We start from the raw sequence: 21,683 nt of genomic DNA, 5'->3' as shown, positions 1-21,683 counted from the left end.
GTATGGCCTTGTGACAAACATCATGTCTGTAACCATCCTCCCCAAATGGAAACAACAATGGATATTGAAAAGCTAAATAGCTTGCATGTAATTTAATCAATTCTTTTTAAATGACCAGTTTGTGTCTCTATAATTATATCCCTTTTTAATGTTGTATCAATATCTCCAACTATTAAAGCAGCCACTTCAGAAACTGTTGGTAAGTTATCATTCTACCATCAGAACTCATTTCGGAAATTAGCTTCAATTTCAAATTAGGAATTACACCATCTCTTAATCTTTCCCTTGCCATTCTGAACGACTTTGCATGGACATTACTTTCATCCAACATTTGTGATAATTGGCAAACTACTTGAGAATCAACCCTGTTGTTCCTATATTCATCAATTGAACAACAAATCAATAAGATTTCACAGAATATAAAAAAATATGTCATTATTATCCATAGTAATATTATTATTTACCTTAATCCTTCCATTCTGTTTTGAATTTCATGTTCTGTATCATAAATGTAAAGTTGCGCAAACTTTGGGCCTTGTCCAGGCATCAGCAACATACTCCCAATATGATAACATAGTTGTCCTTGTATCCTAATAGTTGTAGGACCTCTACCATTATTAATAGATCTATCAAATTTTGCACCCGCAGATGTGAAGGCAAATATCATGTTATATAGACGAATATTATTTTGATAATTGACACTATCATGAGAGTGCAAATCAAAAAGAAGATGTTGAAGGATTGGAGGAGGTTTTTTCAATAAGGGTATTTGTACTTTACCATCACCACAACAAAGTTCATATTTGGGTGTTGTAGTATTTCTATGTTTACGCTTTCGCTCTTCATACCATATGCATGCTCCACAATGATCACATTCAATAACAGGATCACCAATATTAGAATAACCTAACCAAACAATTTTAATGTTAGTGGCTATTTTTGTGTACTATAAATTAAAATATAAAATTTATAGTAAATAACCTTGATGATTTTGAAACATTGACGGTGTATGGGAATTATCGAATTGATCTTCATCTTCTGAAGAGTATTCAATATTAACATCGTCTAAATATAAAAAACATAAGATATTATTATTAAATAAAATAATTAATTTAACTTATTAAATGACTAATAATAAACTAAATAATTGAATCAATACCTTCTATTTCATTTTTGAAATTGAACTCATCTTCATTTGTATGATCATTGAATTGGTGACTATAACTTTCCGTTGATGAAAAAGGAACCATTGTTGTTCAAATTTTGAACATCTAACAGTTTCCCATATCTATTCATAAGATTTATGCCTATAGATTCTTGATTGATAATTCTTTTCTTCCTAGCCTTGTCATGGATTTATGATGGTTGGGTATGTGATGTTGAAGTTGAACAACCGTTGATGTTGAATAAACCATAGATCTCTTTCAAGTTGGCAGTATTTAAATCTAAATGTTGAAGTGGGGTTCTACTCATTTCCATCTGTGTTTCATTTTGTTGTTGGGACTGCACCGCTGAACGTGATTGTTTTGTTCTTGAATAATTTAAACCTTTATCCTTTAAAACCGACTTTCTTTTATTTCTTGCTATTGAAGAACAGATGTTTGGATTATTTGTATCCATTTGATATCAAACAAAATAGATATGCATTCACAAAATCAAGTCCTGTTTTAGGCACAATGTATAAATCCAAGTGTAAGATTAGTGCATAAGTTAAATAATTAAACAATAATCGAAACAGTAATAATTGAACAAACATTTTATGGCTGTTGCAGGTGGAGTACATTCTCTTTATTATTTAGTGCTAACTTTGATTTCACTTTTTTTAGTTCACTTTACCAATTGATGGTGTATTTATGAGTACATAAATTTTAACTTCCTATTTAAAAGATTACCTAGCCATAAAATTTGAAATTCTTACTATTGAAAATGACATTTTATTTATTGCTGCACATTTTGGGTCTGCTTTCAAAAACTTGTATTACTTAATAATTAAATTATATAAAGTAATCGTTAAAAATGATACTTTTTTGTATCCATATAACAGTCATACAATTGTAACTCATACGTATTCAATTCATTTAATAAATGTTCACATAACAGTATCTAACATTTACAGAATAATTTTAAGGCTGAAACAAAATCAATTTTAAAGTTGGTACAACATGAACAAAGCAGACAGAGCCGCATAACAATATCTAACATTTAAAGAATAATTTTAAGGCTGACACAAAATCAATTTTAAAGTTTGTACAAAATGAACAAAGCAGACAGAGGAGAAGATCATAGAAGGATATTCCATAAGATGTTTGCTTTGATAATCTCACCGATGAATAGATCATAGAATAATTAATATTCAGAATGAATCAAAAAATTTAAAGTATTCTTAATAATGTAACCAATCTCTAACTGAATACAAAAATAATTTTAACAATAAATTCGTATATATCAAACTGAATTCCAAAATACCAAAACCATACACACCATTCCAGAATCTACAAAATATTCATGAAACAACAAATTAGAATTATATAGGTTTTAAAAAAATGAAATTAAACATGTCAAATGTGGAAAGTTAAATATTGAAGAACAAAACAAAAAGTAACAAAATGAGATTTTAAACATCAAATTTTTAAGTCAAACAATGTCAAAAAAGTAACAAATACAAACTATATATATCGAAAGATACAAAAAAAGTATTAAATTTTTAATAAAAACAATAAATGTTGAACATCAAACTGCATTTAAAAATATCAAAATCATAAACATCAATCAAGAACCTACTAAACATAATTGAGACAACATGTTAAATGAGGAAAGTTTAAAAAGTCACAATGTTTAGATAAGATGTTCTATAGTTAAAATAAGTAACAACAACATATATAATTAAGATTATATACTCATACACTTTAAAATATATATCACTTCATCCTCAAAATCCAGAAACACATATTATGGGAGAGTCCTTATATAAAGAAACAAAGTAACAACAACATATATAACTAAGATTAGATACTCATACACTTTAAAATATATCTTACTTCATCCTCAAAATCCAGAAACACATATTATGGGAGAGACCTTATATAAACAAACAAAGTAAAAATAACATAATAACTAAGATTAGATACTTATACACTTTAAAATATATATTACTTCATCCTCAAATTCTAGAAACAAATATTGTGGGAGAGACTTTATATAAACAAACAAAAGTGTTACCTTATGGGTAGAATGTTGTATACCAGCTATGAACGAAGTACGAACATAAAACTTGCTTTCTTCAACCCTACACAAAGATGTACTTGTTAAGAAGAGAGTTCAAAGAAAGAAGTTTTAACTGAATCAGAACTGTTTTCAAGAAAACAAAAAAATCAGAAAAATAAAGTCATAACCCTTTTTTTGTTGAAGAAAATGATAATCCAGGTAAAGAACATTGCATCTTACCTGAGAAGGATATCAATCATGGAGAAGAAATAACATGTTGAGAGAGTAAGTTTTTTTTGAAAATGAAAAAGGGGGAAATGAAAGGGTTTGGCATCCTGGTTTGACCTGTTAAGGGAGAAGAAAAGATGACTTACGACAAAGAAAGGGGGTAAGTGACTTTTGCTGATGTTTGTTTCTCACTCTTGCATTGTGAGTTGACATATGTTATTATCTTTTTTGAAGCTTTACCTTTCTTGTAAAAGACTACATAGCTTTCTAGCTTTGTGTTTTCCAATGCAATGTTAAAAATAACATGTCAACTCACCTGCATATATAAAAGTAGAAAAAAGTAATCAGAAACCACCTACTATGTTATTATGTTATATAAAATTAAATATTGCATAGGAAAATCAAAACTGAATAGCCAAAAAATATAGTTGGGGACATAGTTTGTTATTCAGAGAATGGTCATTGATCTGCAAGAAAACAACTTCAATAATTAGAGATTTATAATGTTAAAGCTCAAATATTTGTTTAATATTTATAAAATTGTCTTATATAAAATAAAACCATTAAACCTATAGATTATAGCCTAAAATGAAGTGATGTATGTTTCTACACGTTAATACCTTTGTATGATGCGATCATCTAAAATTGTAAATGATTAAATTTTATTAATATTTGAAATAAACGATATAAACTGGACATGGAAATAAATGAATAAATAGACAAAAGTATTTTTATGTCTTCATGACTCTCTTTTAATTTTAAGGTCATAGTATCATCATATTAAACAATGAGCATTAGCATTCATCATGGTCCATTTAATATATAGATATATCACATACTGTATGTTATACAATGCACCATGAAACAAATAGACAAAGAAGTAATTTCAATGTCATCTTAGCATTTTAATGTCATAGTATCATCAATATTAAACAATCACAATTACAATGAATCAACACACATTCAAAAAAATTATATTATATATCATAAATATATAATGTACCACACGAAAACCAAAAGTATTAGTTGATCAAAATTTTCTATCTAGCCATGAAATAATTAATGTATATAACTGAATATATAAATATATAACATAATGTGTAAAAAATAGTAACATATCATTGTATCATATGTTATGGTTAATTTATTTGTTGAAATTAATAAAACGACAGAAAAATTACCTTAACTTAATGTGATGAGCAAATTATTTTAGTTTTAAAAGTACTAAACATGAGGAAGTCAGATGTATATGGGAGAGTAGTAGTAATGGAAACTTAATTATGTACTTATGACAGAGTAGTTTTTCAAACTTAAAATTATTTTATATAGGGGAGAGTCGTGTTTCAAAATTAATTATGTTGGTTTTAAGATTACTTAGATGTGGTGAAAAGGTAAATTTTCTCCTTTACTAAACATGCGGGCAGTCATATGTATAACTTGTGTTATGTGCTTATGAGTTACTAATAGCAAACTGTATTCACAATTTTATATATAGGGACAGTAGTGTTTCAAACTTAGTCAGTCTCAGTCTGTGGATAGTAAAGGATGGGGTCACAAAATATACATCAAACTATGATGTATCAAAATATTGTTCTCAAAAGGTTATACATAATTTATCATGCTTCTATTAGTCACTCGGTCTTGATATGTTTTGCCACCTTCGAAGATGACAACTGAGTAGATTTATAGATGGGGCTTTGTGGCAGGTCCAAATCTAAGTCAACAGACATTCTCTTGGTTGGAGTTAGTAATTGAAGATTGTCTAGATCATGATCAGCAGTGACAGATACAGACTAACCATGTGAGTTAAGAAACAAGTCAATAAATCTCATTTATAACAGGAATTACCTTTGCATCTTAAACATTGTATTCAATTACGGATGCCACTCACAGATTCGTATTGAGACATGTCATTGAGATGAGACTTTCCATGAAGTTCTTCAGAGGTCGAACCCTTGTTAAAAGAAGGTAAAAATTAACTTTGATTGTATTAGAAATAAAAAAAATGAAAACTGTGTAAAACAGAAATATCATTAACTAACATTATGTATCTCCACTGTTCCAAACTGATAAGCAATGGACTTGATCAACACCGGACTCTCAGATAGCCTTATCACAGAAGATTAGTGGTAAGATGGCTGGACTTTAACTCTAAATGTCATTGTCCTTGCAAGCAACATGTCAAGTATTAGAGGGAATGCATTTGGATCATCCTCACCTTCCTACAGTTAAGGTAAAAAATTATAAAGTGTTTTGATACAAAAAATTAAGTACTCATGTGATATCAATCTATATAATGTATAACTAGAAAAATACGTACTGCAATCATCTGATTTCTAAGTTCGAAAGCAGATATTCAAATGATATCAGCACATTGACGATCCCAAAACACAAACATTCCACTTCCATTCTCGTGAATGACTTTAATATCCAATTTGTACCTTAACCAAAACTCCATATTAAAAAATAAGCAAGGAAATTAAAAACTCTAAATATTTAAAATTAAAATATATAACTTGTTGAAATTGCATTACCTCGGGGTACAACTCAAGTTATATGTTTCACACTTGCACGTGAACGGAGCGTCCTTAACATCAGCCTTCGTAGTGCACTTTGAACAGTAATCATAATACCATCTTTGTTTCCCCATAATAAACATTGCAGTTGTTCCAATAGTAACACAAGTTATTTCCTAGAAATTAAAAAATCCGAGTAAGGACATAACTAATACGAAAAATGTAAATACAACATAAATATACCTCAGTTGATGTCAAGGCAACAATTTCAGAAAGAGTCTTCACCTCAGCCTTGTACATGAATCGATCATCATCAGATAAATTAGAATATTGAGACAGCTGGCTGTTACCTTGGCTCAATGAGTCACATGACAGAATTAAAGTTGCAAAACTACAAAAAAGATACAAATAACAGTATATGAATGTGATTCATCGAAAAATTGTAATAACCTTACAGAAAAGAATGTACCTATACTTGTATTTCTGATAATCAGGAATTTCATCATCAATCAATATTTTCGATCCACACCATGAATTGTTCACGGACGGTGGATACTTACCTACAAAACAATCAACTTGAATCTCAAAAGCATAATTCTATAATAAGGATAGTTGTAATAAATAGAAGGATAAAAAATACCTTGTCCTTCCTTGACTCTTGCATGTGTCAGCAAAACAATCAGGGACTCACCAATTGTGAAGTTGTTGTAACAGTTAAAAAAATTCATGGCATGAGATTCCCAAAGAGTACATGTGATAACATCACCAGTGATTACAACAAATACTCAAAAACTTATGAAACGCAGAATACAAAAGAAGAAGAATACAAATGGAGAGAGAAAAGATGAAGTACAATTTAATAAAATAATGATGGCTTGTTGGAATGGTACAATTTTCCTTAATGATGAGAGTTGGGAAGTGAAAAGGCAGAAGGACTTTCAAAAGGAACAATAGATAGTAGATTCAAAGTGCGTTTATTTATTCATTGTAACATGGAATAATAATGTGTAGCAGACAAAAAAGATGGAATGACTTCTGGTTTTTGAACTTTTTTGACTTTTAGTTTTTGAATTTTTTTGAACTGAAAAAATTTTGTTTGACAATTTTGTCCGCTAAAAATCCAAGTGGCAAAGAAGCAAGATGTCCAATATTGTAATAATGCTAGCCCAATGCATTCTTATATAGATAGTAGACTAATAAGTATGTAATAAGAAATTTGTCAAACGTATAGCATAGGATGTCAATACTATTAATAACAACTTCATTATAATTAAAAACTTCATATTATAGTATAAACATTATTCGAAATAGACATAAAGATGAAATTTTTAACACAAATAATATGAAAGAGACATAAAAAAAAGCCAAAAAAGATAAACATTATTCGGAAGTTAAATACATGTAACAAATATATAATCAAAAACACATTTTTCTGACATTAAAAATCTGAAAGTAGATAACATGTGAAAAAAGTAAGTGGCAGATTCACAAAAAGCTAAAGATGATAAACATTCTTCAAAATACAAATGCATTTAAAAGTAACAACCGGATCTGAAAAAGTAGACCGTGACAAAGTAGATTGAATCTAGAAAAATCATAAAGATGAAATTTTTATCACAAAAAATATGAAAGAGACATAAAAAAAACCAAAAAGGATAAACATTATTCGGAAGTTAAATGCATGTAACAAACATGTACTCAAAATCACATTTTTCAGACATTAAAAATATGAAAGTAGATAACATGTGAAAAAAGTAAGTGACAGATTCACAAAAAGCAAAAGAGGATAAACATTATTCAAAACACAAATGCATATAAAAGTAACAATCGGGTCTGAAAAAGTAGACCGTGTCAAAGTTAGTCGGATCTGGAAATATATTAAAGATGAAATTTTTAACACAAAAAATTATAAAGATGAAATTTTTAACACAAAGAATAATAAAGATGAAATTTTTAACACAAAAAATATGAAAGACATCCAAAAAAGCCAAAGATGATAAATGTGAAAGTAATCCGGATCTGAAAAAGTAAATCGTGTCATAGTAGTTCGGATCTGGAAAATGCATGAAAAATAAGGAAGAAGAAGAAACAAATATGTTTCTACCAGAAGAAGAGAGAAACAAATATGAAACGAAGAATACAAAAGAAGATCATATCTGGCCCTTACCTTAAGTGTTGGGTTTGAGATGTATGAAGTATAAGGAAGAAGAAGAAACAAATATGTTTATAACAGAAGAAGAGATAAACAAATATGAAACACATAATACAAAAGAAGAAGAATACAAATAGAGAGAGAAAAGATGAAGTACAATTTAATAAAATAATGATGGCTTGTTGGAATGGTACAATTTTCCTTAATGATGAGAGTTGGGAAGTGAAAAGGAAGAAAGACTTTTAAAAGGAACAACAGATAGTAGATGAAAAGTGCGTTTATTTATTCATACCAACATTGAATAATAATGTGTAGTAGACAAAAAATGGAATGACTTCTGGTTTTTGTATTTTTTTGAACTGAAAAAACTTTTGTTTGACAATTTTGTCCTCTAAAAATCCAAGTGGCAAAGAAGCAAGATGTCCAACATTGTAATAATGCTAGCTCAATCCATTCTTATATAGATAGTAGACTAATAAGTATGTTATTAGAAATTTGTGAAAAGTATATCATAGGATGTCAATACTATTAATAACATCTTCATTATAATTAAAAACTTAATATTATAGTATAAACATGATTTGAAATAGACATAAAGATGAAATTTTTAACACAAAAATATGAAATAGACATAAAAAAAGCCAAAAAGGATATATATTATTCGGAAGTTAAATGCATGTAACAAACATGTAATTAAAAACACATTTTTCAGACATTAAAAATCTAAAAGTAGATATCATGTGAAAAAAGTAAGTGGCAGTTTCACAAAAAGCCAAAGATGATAAACATTCTTCAAAACACAAATGCATGTAAAAGTAACATCCGGATCTGAAAAAGTAGACCATGATAAAGTAGATTGGATCTGGAAAAATCATAAACGTGAAATTTTTAACACAAAAAATATGAAAGAGACATAAAAAAAGCCAAAAAGGATAAACATTATTCGGAAGTTAAATGCATGTAACAACCATGTACTCAAAATCACATTTTTCATACATTAAAAATATGAAAGTAGATAACATATGAAAGAAGTAAGTGACAGATTCACGAAAAGCAAAAGAGGATAAACATTATTCAAAACACAAATGCATGTTAAAGTAACAACCAGATCTGAAAAAGTAGACTGTGTCAAAGTTAGTCGGATCTAGAAAAATAATAAAGATGAAATTTTTAACACAAAAAATAATAGAGATGAAATTTTTAACACGAAAAATTTGAAAGAGACATCCAAAAAAGCCAAAGAGGATAAATGTGAAAGTAAACCAGATCTGAAAAGGTAAATCGTGTCATAGTAGTTCGGATTTGGAAAATGCATGAAGTATAAGGAAGAAGAAGAAGAAGAAACTAATATAAGGAAAAAGAGATAAACAAATATGTTTCTAACAGAAGAATAGAGAAATAAATATAAAACGAAGAATACAAAAGAAGTTCATATCTGGCACTTACCTTAAGTGTTGTGTTTGAGATGTATGAAGTATAAGGAAGAAGAAGAAACAAATATGTTTATAACAGAAGAAGAGAGAAACAAATATGAAACGCAAAATATAAAAGAAGAAGAATACAAATGGAGAGAGAAAAGATGAAGTACAATTTAATAAAATAATGATGGTTTGTTGGATTGGTACAATTTTCCTTAATGATTAGAGTTGGGAAGTGAAAAGGCAGAAGGACTTTTAAAAGGAACAATAGATAGTAGATTCAAAGTGCGTTTATTTATTCATTGTAACATTGAATAATAATGTGTAGCAGACAAAAAAGATGGAATGACTTCTGGTTTTTGAATTTTTTTGACTTCTAGTTTTTGAATTTTTTTGAACTGAAAAAATTTTGTTTGACAATTTTATCCTCTAAAAATCCAAGTGGCAAAGAAGGAAGATCTCTAATGTTGTAATAATGCTAACCCAACGCATTCTTATATAAATAGTAGACTAATAAGTATGTTATTAGAAATTTGTGAAACGTATATCATAGGATGTCAATACTATTAATAACAACTTCATTATAATTAAAAACTTCATATTATAGTATAAACATTATTCGAAATAGACATAAAGATGAAATTTTTAACACAAAAAATATGAAAGAGCCATTAAAAAAAGCCAAAAAGGATAAACATTATTCGGAAGATAAATGCATGTAACAAACATGTAATCAAAAACACATTTTTCAGACATTAAAAATCTAAAAGTAGATAACATGTGAAAAAAGTAAGTGGCAGATTCACAAAAAGCCAAAGATGATAAGCATTCTTCAAAATACAAATGCATGTAAAAGTAACAACCGGATCTAAAAACGTAGACCGTGACAAAGTAGATTGGATCTGGAAAAATCATAAAGATGAAATTTTTAACACAAAAAATATGAAAGAGACATAAAAAAAGTCAAAAAGGATAAACATTATTCGAAAGTTAAATGCTTGTAACAAACATGTACTCAAAATAACATTTTTCAGACATTAAAAATATGATAGTAGATAACATGTGAAAAAAGTAAGTGACAGATTCACAAAAAGCAAAACAGGATAAACATTATTCAAAACACAAATGTGTGTAAAAGTATCAACCGGATATGAAAAAGTAGACCGTGTCAAAGTTAGTCGGATCTAGCAAAATAATAAAGATGAAATTTTAAATAGAAAAAATAATAAAGATGAAATTTTTAACACAAAAAATAATAAAGATGAAATTTTTATGATTTTATATAAAAGTAGCAACCAGATCTGAAAAAGTAGACCGTGTCAAAGTTAGTCTTAACACAAAAAATAATAAAGATGAAATTTTTAACACAAAAAATATGAAAGAGACATCGATAAAAGCCAAAGAGGATAAATATGAAAGTAAACCGGATATGAAAAAGTAAACCGTGCCATAGTAGTTCGGATCTGGAAAATGCATGAAGTATAAGGAAGAAGAAGAAACAAATATAAGGAAGAAGAGAGAAACAAATATGTTTCAAACAGAAGAAGAGAGAAACAAATATGAAACGAAGAATACAAAAGAAGAAGAATACAAAAGAAGTTCAGATCTGACACTTACCTTAAGTGTTTGAGATGTATGAAATATAAGGAAGAAGAAAAAACAAATATGTTTCTAACAAAAGAAGAGAGAAACAAATATGAAACGAAGAATACAAAAGAAGTTCATATCTGGCATTTACCTTAACTGTTGGGTTTGAGATGTATGAAGTATAAGGAAGAAGAAGAAACAAATATGTTTATAACAGAAGAAGAGAGAAACAAATATGAAACACATAATACAAAAGAAGAAGAATACAAATGGAGTGAGAAAAGATGAAGTACAATTTAATAAAATAATGATGGCTTGTTGGAATGGTACAATTTTCCTTAATGATGAGAGTTGGGAAGTGAAAAGGAAGAAAGAATTTTAAAAGGAACAATAGATAGTAGATGCAAAGTGCGTTTATTTATTCATACCAACATTGAATAATAATGTGTAGCAGACAAAAAAATGGAATAACTTCTGGTTTTTGAATTTTTTTGACTTCTGGTTTTTGAATTTTTTTGAACTGAAAAAATTTTGTTTGACAATTTTGTCCTCTAAAAATCCATGTGGCAAAGAAGCAAGATATCTAATATTGTAATAATGCTAGCCCAATGCCTTCTTATATAGATAGTAAATAGTATTGCTAAGGAACTTGGAAAACATTGGTTCTTGTTTAGAAGGGATACCTACAAGCGTAAGCATTATGTGTCTCCCTTTGTTATATGAGTGAATAGCTTCTGTCATAAAAAATGTATCATTTCATGTGTCACTACTTAAAAAATATTTAATTATTAAATTTTTAACTTAAAAAAATTAAAAACATAAAAAAAGTTAATTATAACCTTAATTTATATAAAACAATCTAGGACGACATGACATCTTAATTAAGCTTATCTTTATTCCCTTCATTCCTTAAATCTTGACATTTTCGCATTTTGCTCCAAAGCTATTAGATATTTTACAAACCTAAAATTTAATTATATATTCTCTTCCAAATATATAATTAAGTTCTTCAGAGTCTAAATTTGGAACAAAACAAAATTATATACATTAGAAGAAAAGTTATTGAAAAGTAGTTGTGATTGAAACTTCCTATCATTTCATTGTAGTTCTAAATCATTTTATATATTTATATTGTGATTTTATGACATAATATATACTAGTGTAGCATGTTAATCCGATTTCCTATTATTTGTAATGTGCAGTTTATATGCTATAAATGTCGTATATATTAAATTGTGTTAAATATTGTAATTTATAATTAAATGTATTTGATTGAGGTAATCGTTCAATCTTATATTTTAAAAATTGAACATTCAAATAATTGAATCACTCACAATTATATTTACGGGTGAAGTGAGGGTATAAACTAATCAACCGCTTAGAATGTGAAACAAACTTAAACTCAATTACATAAAAAGGATGAATTTGTGCATGAAAAAGTTTTAAACTTAAAACATTTAACCATTGTTTTCTTAGAATAGATACTTCCAATTAAGAAAAAGTATGCACTCACTTATAAAATTATGTCTAGCGAGTCATGATTAACATATTCCTTTATCAAAACTTTTGCTATTAACTCACTTTGATAAAAGAATATGATCATCCAATGTTAAGTTTTAATGTCATTACTTTCTACATCTTATTTAATGTCATCTTTATTTCATAACATGATCTTTTCCTGATGATGACTCATATTTCAAATAAGTTATGTACCAACAAAAATATTTCCAATGAATTTAATTACCACATTGAGATATAATCATTTTTACTTTGTAAAGTAGCATTTAAGATAATGCAAAAAAATTATAAAATTTATCAGGCTTTAATGTACATAAATTAATTAGCATCAAAGTGAATATTTCAAAATTCTAATTAGTATCAATGTGGGTTGGTGAAGATTCCATTAGAACATGTCAAAGAAAAAGTGGATCAACTCACCACGCTTGTAAGCTTTTCAAGTGTCTTATGTAGAACAACCAATTCAATATTTCTTTTATTATACCACCATGTTATAACACTAAAGGAGAGTGACAATACATCATCCATCTTGATTAGCTGCTTGATTTTATTATGACATGAAGCTTTTACACCCACCAAACATTGTTGCATGAAATGCCTGTAAGATAGAATGTTAATACAGATCCTTTTTCTACTTGAAAACTAAATAATTTTCTTTCAAGAAATATTTCACTGCTCCAAGCTAATAATATTGCACTACAAAAATCTTTTGAAAGATTAAGTTGTTACGAAAAGACTACTTATACATTTATTAAACATGTCTAACGGAAACACAATTTATTGCATAGAAGAGAAGCAAAAATAGAGTGTCATTTACCTTCCACTACTCCAAGCTAATAATATTGCACTACATAAATCTTTTGAAAGCTTAAGTTGTTACGAAAAGGCTCATACGTTTGACACATTTTTTGCATATATTCTTTACATATTCTAAAAAAAATATTTACATGATGAACTTTTTTGGTTATTTAAGGATAGTTGAATATTTGAAGATGATACATAAACCTAAAAAGTTGTTCTAAATATATTCTCTTTTCAAATTTGAATATGTAACATCTTCAAATATCCAACTATCTTCAGATAGCCACTAAAATTCTTTAGCAGATAAAACAAAATAAACAACATAAAATCAATAATTTTAATTAACATCTCTTGTCTCTTAGATTCAGCAGAGCAATCTCAAAAACTACTTTTTATAATGTATGCAGTTGAAACAAAATGATGTTAAAAGTTAAAACCCAACATGTAAAGATGAAAAGTATTTCACTTTCATGAATTCATACTATACTTAATAACTTTTGTATGATTAATAATTTAACATGAAAATGTATGACTTACTAGAATGATGAACTCGAAGCAATTCATCACCACCATTGCTCAAAGAAAAAGAATCAATAAAAAACTCATTTGCTTCTAGCGTGTTGCACACATAATAGTTGATATGTTAGTCAAAGTGGGTTGACAGATATGAACATTATAAACAATAGCTCATGGTTTTGATGTTCACATTGAAACAAATGGGGAAAAGGGTGAGATGATTAAAGGCGTGACAGTAATGAGGAAGAATTGAAAAAGGAAGAATGAAACAGGAACAATGAATGAGAGGAATAGAGATATTAGAAGATATGAGAGGCAACTTCTATTCTTCTTTGTATGTAGAATGTATGTAAAACTAAAACTGCATCCACATTCAAAGGAAACATGACAGTTTTAAACAACTAGCAATTTTAAAAACTAAGTAAACCGAACGAAGGGAACATTTGTTATATGGTTTTTTTGCTTTGTTAAGTAGTATAAATTAAAGAAGATTATTATAGATAACTTATGTTGTACCAGGTAGTTAAAAAGGTGAAATTGGAGGAGGGGTTGAAAAAAATTGTCGTGGTAGTTAAAAAACCCATAATATTATATTGAGAAGTATAATTTATAGAACATAAAGTTATAAATTATATTTCTCAATACAAAGTTATAAATTATAATTATTTGTTGATTTTGATAAAAAAGGAGAATGTTGCTCTGCTAGGGTTCTCTCTGCCCAATACTCGCATGAGCCTTCCAACTTTCTTGGAACGCCGACTTCATCAAAATGAATCTAAAACAATATGTGCGATCGAGTTTCCTGGGAGATTCTGATCCAACTACTTCAAAACAACAATACAAAACAGCTCCATTACGGAAATCTTTTGTTCAAGCATTGAGGAACTCGTGTGATATTGCAGTGTCACAAATGCCACAGCCTTGCATAAAAGGAGATGCAATAGTCATCAAAATTCCAGAAAAGGAATATCAAGCGGGTCTACAACGCTGTAAGAACCACCTTCATGGCAGAATCATCTTCGCTAAAGGGGATACTCCACTCAAGTTCGTGGAACTCAGAGACAAACTAAATGTTCTTTGGAGTATGATAGGAAAATAGAGTATGGTTTCACTAGGGAAAGGATTTTATGAGTTCTCCTTCGCTTCGGTGGATGACATGAGAAGTGTCTGTTCAATTGGATCTTGGAATATCAAACCAGGTTTCCTCAGGCTCTTCCTTTGGACCTCTGATTTCAATCCAAACTTACAAAAGCTCTCACACTCTCAGTGTTGGGTTAAAATATTGGGTCTATCCCAAGAATATTGGATCCTGGAGATTATATTTTCTGTTGCAAGTGGTATCGGCACTCCTATTGCAATATATGAGGCCACAAATAATAGGTCATTTGGGCATTTTTCCAAAGTCCTAGTAGACATTAACTTGAAAGCCAAACTACTGGAGGAAATCTTGGTGGAGAGGGAGGGTTTTGCCTTCTTTGTGAACCTGGAATATGAAAATCTTCTGGAGTTTTGTAATGATTGTCAATGCATTGGTCATACCAGAGCTAACTGTAGGAGACTAAACAAAAAAGATATGGTCGAGGAAGCTCCAAAGACTATGCACAAGAGAGGGCCACCTGCTGAGAAGGAACTTCATGTTGAAAAAATAAATGACCTAGTCATTAACTTGGAAATAGACAATAGAGATCTAAATATAGAAAACCTGGAAAGGGTTATGTTATCTCTATGTTTGGAAACATCTGTTCCTAACACTTTTGAGGAGGTCAACAGTGATCATAATATGGAGAACAATCATGTAGAGGATAATTTAATGAACTCTCCAATTGTGGAGAATTTAGATGTTAACTCATCTAGAGTGGATAACATCATTGTGCAACATGAAGTTGATGTGGAAAATCAGGTCGTGGCCAAGGATATGAGAATTATTGGGAGATTATGGGATGATGATGAGGTAGAGGAGCACCAGGAGGAAAATGATTCATTCACCTCAGTCCTCTCTAAATCTCAGAAGAAGAAGTTGAGAAAGAAAAATCAATCAGAGAGAATACATTTTACCCGTAGGGTGGTTATTTGAACTCTTCCCAATGAAGGTCATCTATTGGAATTGTAGAGAGTTTGGAAACCTCAAAACTAGGTTGGTTTTAAACAATTTTTGCCCTCTTTATAAGCCAGATTTGATATTCATTGTTGAGCCTAAGATTGATGTGGAGGCTGTGAATAAAAGGTTTTGGGATAAGTTGAACCTCAAACTTTTTGTTGTCAATGTTAGGGACAATTTGCAGCCCAATTTGTGGGTTTTATGTAAGGCTGAATCAAACCCTACTATTTTGGATTCCTCTTATCAATCCTTATTTATTTCTTTACTTCTTGAGAATCAAGTAATAAATCTATGTGAAGTTTATGCTAGCACAAACCACTTACAAAGAATGTCTCTTTGGTCTAAAACATTAGCTACCATAAGAGCTAATGAGGGTCCTTGGTGTTGCATTGAGGACTTCAATGTGGTTTTATGGGCTCATGAATGTAGGGGAAATACTTCCTAACATGATCCCCTCTGATGATTTCCTACAATTTTATGAGGATGCTAGTCTCATTCATCCGTTGACCAGAGGGTATGGTTTCACTTGGTCCAACAAGAGAAGAGGTGTAGCTCTTACTGAAAAAAGACTGGACAGAAGTTTATGCAATGAGGATTGGCTCTCTACTTGGTAGCAGGTCAGTTGTTGTATTCTTCCTAGAGTAGCATCAGACCATCATCCTTTGCTCTTGTATTCTTCTAATCCTTCTGTCACTAGAATATCCTCTTTCAAGTTTCATAAGATGTGGTTGAGCCATACTGATTGTAGAAGACTGGTGTCTGAATCTTGGAGGAATGAAATTGTTGGCTGCCTCATGTTCATCTTGGCTCAAAAGTTAAAAAGGCTAAAGAATGAGCTTAAGTCTTAGAATCTTAATGTGTTTGGTAACATACATCTTAGAGTTCAAGAGGCAATGGCTGAGATGGACTTAATCCAAAACAACATAAATGATTATGGGGCTAATCAGGACTTGTTGGATCAGGAAAGTGTTGCTCAATCAAACCTTCTGAAAGCTTTAATGATGGAAGATGAGTTTTGGATGGAGAAGTCTAGACTCAACTGGAAGATAAATGGTGATAGAAACACTGATTTCATCCGCAGAGTTACTAAAATCAGATAGGTTTCCAAGTCTATCTCTATTTTGAAGAATGGTGATACAATTCTAATGAATCAGGAGGACATTGCAAGTCATGCTCTTGGTTACTTCATTGATTTCTTTGCTTCTGAGTATAACACCATCTCTAATCAATTGATTCAAGAGGTCATTCCTAATATGGTAAAGGATGAAGAGAACCTTTTGCTTATCAGAATCCCTTCGGATGAGGAAGTGAAGACTGATGTGTTCTCTATGAATGGTGAAGGGGCCCCTGGGTCTGATGGCTTTGGTGGTTGTTTCTACCAATCTTTCTGGGATATAGTGTGCATAGATGTTTTTAATTTTGTAGCTCAATTCTTCACTCGGAGTTGGATGCTTCCAAATCTAAACTCAAACAATGTGATTTTGATCCCCAAATTTCCAAATGTTGATACAATAGATGACTATTGACCTATTGCTTTAACTAACTTCCAATTGAAAATAATATCCAAATTTCTTGCTAACAGACTAGCTGATATTGCTTCCAGAATTGTGTCTCCTCGTCAGAGAGGATTCATAAGAGAAAGACACATCAAGGATTGTATATGCACTGCCTCATAAGTCATCAACCTATTGGATCATAAAGTTTTTTGGGGCAACTTGGTCATTAAGCTTCATGTTAGAAAAGCTTTTGACACATTGGACTGGAATTTTCTGCTCCAAACTCTCAAGGCTTTTGGTTTCAATAATAGATTAATAAGGCTGATAAAAACAATCCAGCACTCTGGTAAGCTCTCAATAAATGTGAAATGGTCAAAATATTCGGTTCTTCAATTGTGTGAGGGGTGTGAGGCAAGGCGATCATTTATCTCCTTTACTATTTTGTATTGCAGAAGATGTTCTTAGTAGAGGAATTTCAAAGTTGGTGGAGAATGGCAAGCTATACCCTATCTCTGGTCATAATGGTTTTCTTTGCAGGGGTATTAAGAAGGATCTTTTGGCTCTCAAGAAGTTGATCTATGATTATGCAATAGCCTCTGGTCAGCACATTAACACCAACAAGTGCAAGTTTTATTCTTCTCATGCCTCAGCTAGGAAAATCTCTAACCTTACTTCTTGACTGGGTTTCAATGCTGGTAGCATTCACTTCAACTACCTGGGTGTCCCTCTGTTTATTGGCAAACCAAGGAGAATTCATTTGCAGCCTATTGCAGACAAAATCCTCAGTAAGTTAGCCAATTAGAAAGGTCACTCTCTATCAATTATGGGAAGAGTGGAGTTGATAAAATCAATTATTCACAGTATGCTTTTGTATAGCTTTCATATATATGTTTGGGCTGCCCAATTACTTAAGCATTTGGACACTTGTATAAGAAATTTCATCTGGTTTGGGGACATCAATCAAAGAAAGATGGTTACTGTGTCTTGGTCTCAAATATGTTCTCCTTTAAAAAGTGGGGGCCTTGGTCTCAGATCGATAAAGAAGTTAAACCATACTGCTATTATGAAGCTAGCTTGGGAAATGTTGAGCTCTAACAAAGAGTGGGCAATTTTTTATAAGAGCAGATTTGGCAGGCCCTCCTTACATAATTCAAGGTATTTTAAATCTTCCATATGGCCTGGTATCAGAAACAATTGGCACCATGTGGTTAACAATTCAATATGGATCATTGGCCAAGGCACTAACACAAACTTCTAGAAAGATAATTGGCTAGGTGAGTCATTGGTTAATGTCCTGAACATACCAGAGGAGATTCATCTTACTTTGTTAGCTTCTGTTTCTGACTTCATCCATCAGACAAAGTGGTTTACACCTTCTCTGTTGGTGGATAGGCAGCCTGAGATGGTTCTTAAAATCTCAAAAATCCACCCCTCTGAGTGTACAGACAAATTTTGTTGGTAGAACTCTAATGATGGTTTGCTTTCTCTCAAGGATGCTTATAACTTCTCAACAAATGTTAATTGCTCCTTGGCATGGTGTTGCAACATTTGGGTGCAGCCTATTCCTCCATCTAAAGCTTTCACTACTTGGAGATTGGTTAATAATAAAATGCCTACATATGAAAATCTTCAAAAAAAGGGCACTAACTTAGCTTCTAGATGCTGCATTTGTTTGAAATCAATTGAAACATCTAGCCACATCTTCTTGTCTTGCTCTTTGGCAGTGTACCTTTGGAATTGGTTCAATCAGACTCTCTCTATTAGCTTGGATACTTCTTCTATTGCTTCTATTCTTTTGGTTTGTAATAGGAAGTTGAGCCCTCAAATTAAAAATCTTTTGGCTGCTAGCATAGTGCACATTGTGAGCTTGGGTATTATAGGAATCAAAGTATGTTTGAAAACAAGAGACTCTCTATGGCTCAAGCTTTAGCTAAGGCTAAGGGGGATATATCTGCTTCTGGAAATTGCTCAAAGGCTTAATCCAAACCTACTATCTAGGAGCTCAGTATAATCAGGGCTCTTAATGTTCCTGTAAACTACCAAAGGGCTCCAACAATAACTGAAGTAATATGGTATCCTCCGACCAGAGGAAGATTAAAGATAAACATTGATGGGGCAGCCCATGGTGCTCCTGGCCCTGCAGGGGGAGGTGCTATTTTTAGAGACCACAAGGGGGAGTGCTTGGCTTGCTTTGCTGATTTTTTTTATAACAGAGATGCTTTCTTTGCTGAGTTGCAGGCTGCAATTTTAGCCATTGAATTTGCGCATAAAAGAGGTTGGCACTCAATTTGGCTTGAAAGTGACTCGGCTATGGTGGTGGAAATATTTAAGGGGAAGGCCAATCCTCCGTGGCAACTCTTAAACAAGTGGATCCATTGCTCTAAACTCATCTCCTCAATGAACTTCATAGTGTTTCACATATTCAGGGAGGATAATGCTTATGCTGACAATTTGGCAAATTATGGAATTCAATCTCAAACTCTTACTGTTTGGAATGATGTTCCGAATTTCATTTACAACGAGTATTCTAGGAATAGGCTTTCTCTTCCTTCTTATAGATTCTCATCTATGTAATTCTCCTTCATCTTGTACAATGTTTTTCATCTAATATATGGTTTGGTGTAGTTGCACTAATCGTTTAAAAAAATAGAAACATAAAGTAAGGGTAAAATAAGCAACAAAAATTACTCCAAAATAGTTATTTTAAGTTTTTACTTATATATTAGTATAGAAGTATAGATGTTGATTTTTTTATAGGAAAAAGAAGTTATTGAAAAGTATTAAGTTACTCTAATAACATTATGATTTAAATGGACTTGCCCACAGCATAAAGGAGACAACAGGATGGTTAAATGATTAATATTATTTATAAGATACAATTTTCTTAAAACTTAACCTTTTTTCCATAAGCCAAAAATTTATAGATCACAAGTATTAGGGGTTCTCATAACTCATACACAAAATTGGATAAACCAAAAGTTAGGGAGGGGAAATTACTGCAGACCTAGTACAATTAATGGGATCTACAAACCATTGAGCAAAATTAAAATTAATATACTTAACATTAGCATCAAACCACCTCCAAGATTTTACTTAAATAAGTCCATAAAATGTATATGATCACTCATAGCAGCATTGAAGATATTCTCATTTTTCATGGATCAAATAGACCATGCAATAGTACACCAAGGTGACCATTGTCTAAAATTCCCTTGTCTTCTTACTACAAAGTATTATAACCTGAGTAATATGTTTATCATCCGTATTATTATAACTTTCATCGTTGTTTTTTCTTTATTTTCATTGACATGATAGAATGTATGAGATAAAATATGAGACAACGAATCTTGATCCCAATGAGAGAGAGGGTGGTTGGAGTTATGGACAGCATAATAGACAAGAAAAAGAGGGGTAAAGAAGAGAGGGGCAGTTTGGATTGAGAATTGGTGTGAAAGGAACTAGACATAAGGACAACAATAAATGATATTTGTGAAAAGCAACTCATGATCGTTACGTCGTTTTACATTCTCTTGTCCCAAAAAATATGTTCCAGAATTCCACACTTCCCTTCTTTCTCACTTTCTTTTCTTTAAATTTCTCTCTCTAACCACCATAGCTAGTCAACTTCATCTCTTCCTCATATTTTTCTTCCAGGCTAACCCAACACCATTCTCTCACTCTTCACTATTACTTGTATTTCCATCCCAAAACTATAGGGTTTTCACCAAATTTTAACTTATAGCCTTATGGGGAAAATTTTGAGTTTGAAATGGAAATTTGTATTCATGCACATTGATTTTATACATGTGCACATTAATAACATATTTTAACTTATAGAAAATAATAAGTCTATAAGATTTTAATAAGATTACATCCATAAGAAATTAAACTTTATTCTGTTAATGTCATACACAATATAGTTCAAATTTTCAGCTAAACCTTACTTTTTTCAACACTGGTTTTTGCTGTATTAGCATCAACCCATCCTATATTGAACTTTATCTTCTTTTCATTTGAAGTAGCTAGAAGAGTTACCATTTTCTGCTCCACCCTTGACAAAACCTTGCATGCTATCTCCACACTAAACGGTACACACTCACTTTTCCCTTCTCTCTCTTTGTTTTTTGCTTTTTTCGACTTCAGCACCAT

The 21,683-nt window shown here is 30.9% G+C and overlaps 1 long non-coding RNA gene across 1 annotated transcript; it reads right to left on the bottom strand.

The window, feature by feature from the left end:
- On the bottom strand, positions 6,073 to 6,322 carry LOC109358262. The gene is made up of 3 exons (XR_002108936.1): positions 6,299 to 6,322; positions 6,192 to 6,239; positions 6,073 to 6,124 (listed from the first exon to the last, which is right to left on the bottom strand). It is a non-coding gene; the product is annotated as an uncharacterized LOC109358262 (long non-coding RNA).

The sequence above is a fragment of the Lupinus angustifolius genome, chromosome LG10 (genome assembly GCF_001865875.1).
Source record: "Lupinus angustifolius cultivar Tanjil chromosome LG10, LupAngTanjil_v1.0, whole genome shotgun sequence".
NCBI lineage: Eukaryota > Viridiplantae > Streptophyta > Magnoliopsida > Fabales > Fabaceae > Lupinus > Lupinus angustifolius.
Note: the sequence above shows the minus strand (reverse complement) of the source record. Positions and strands in the feature narration are given on the sequence as shown.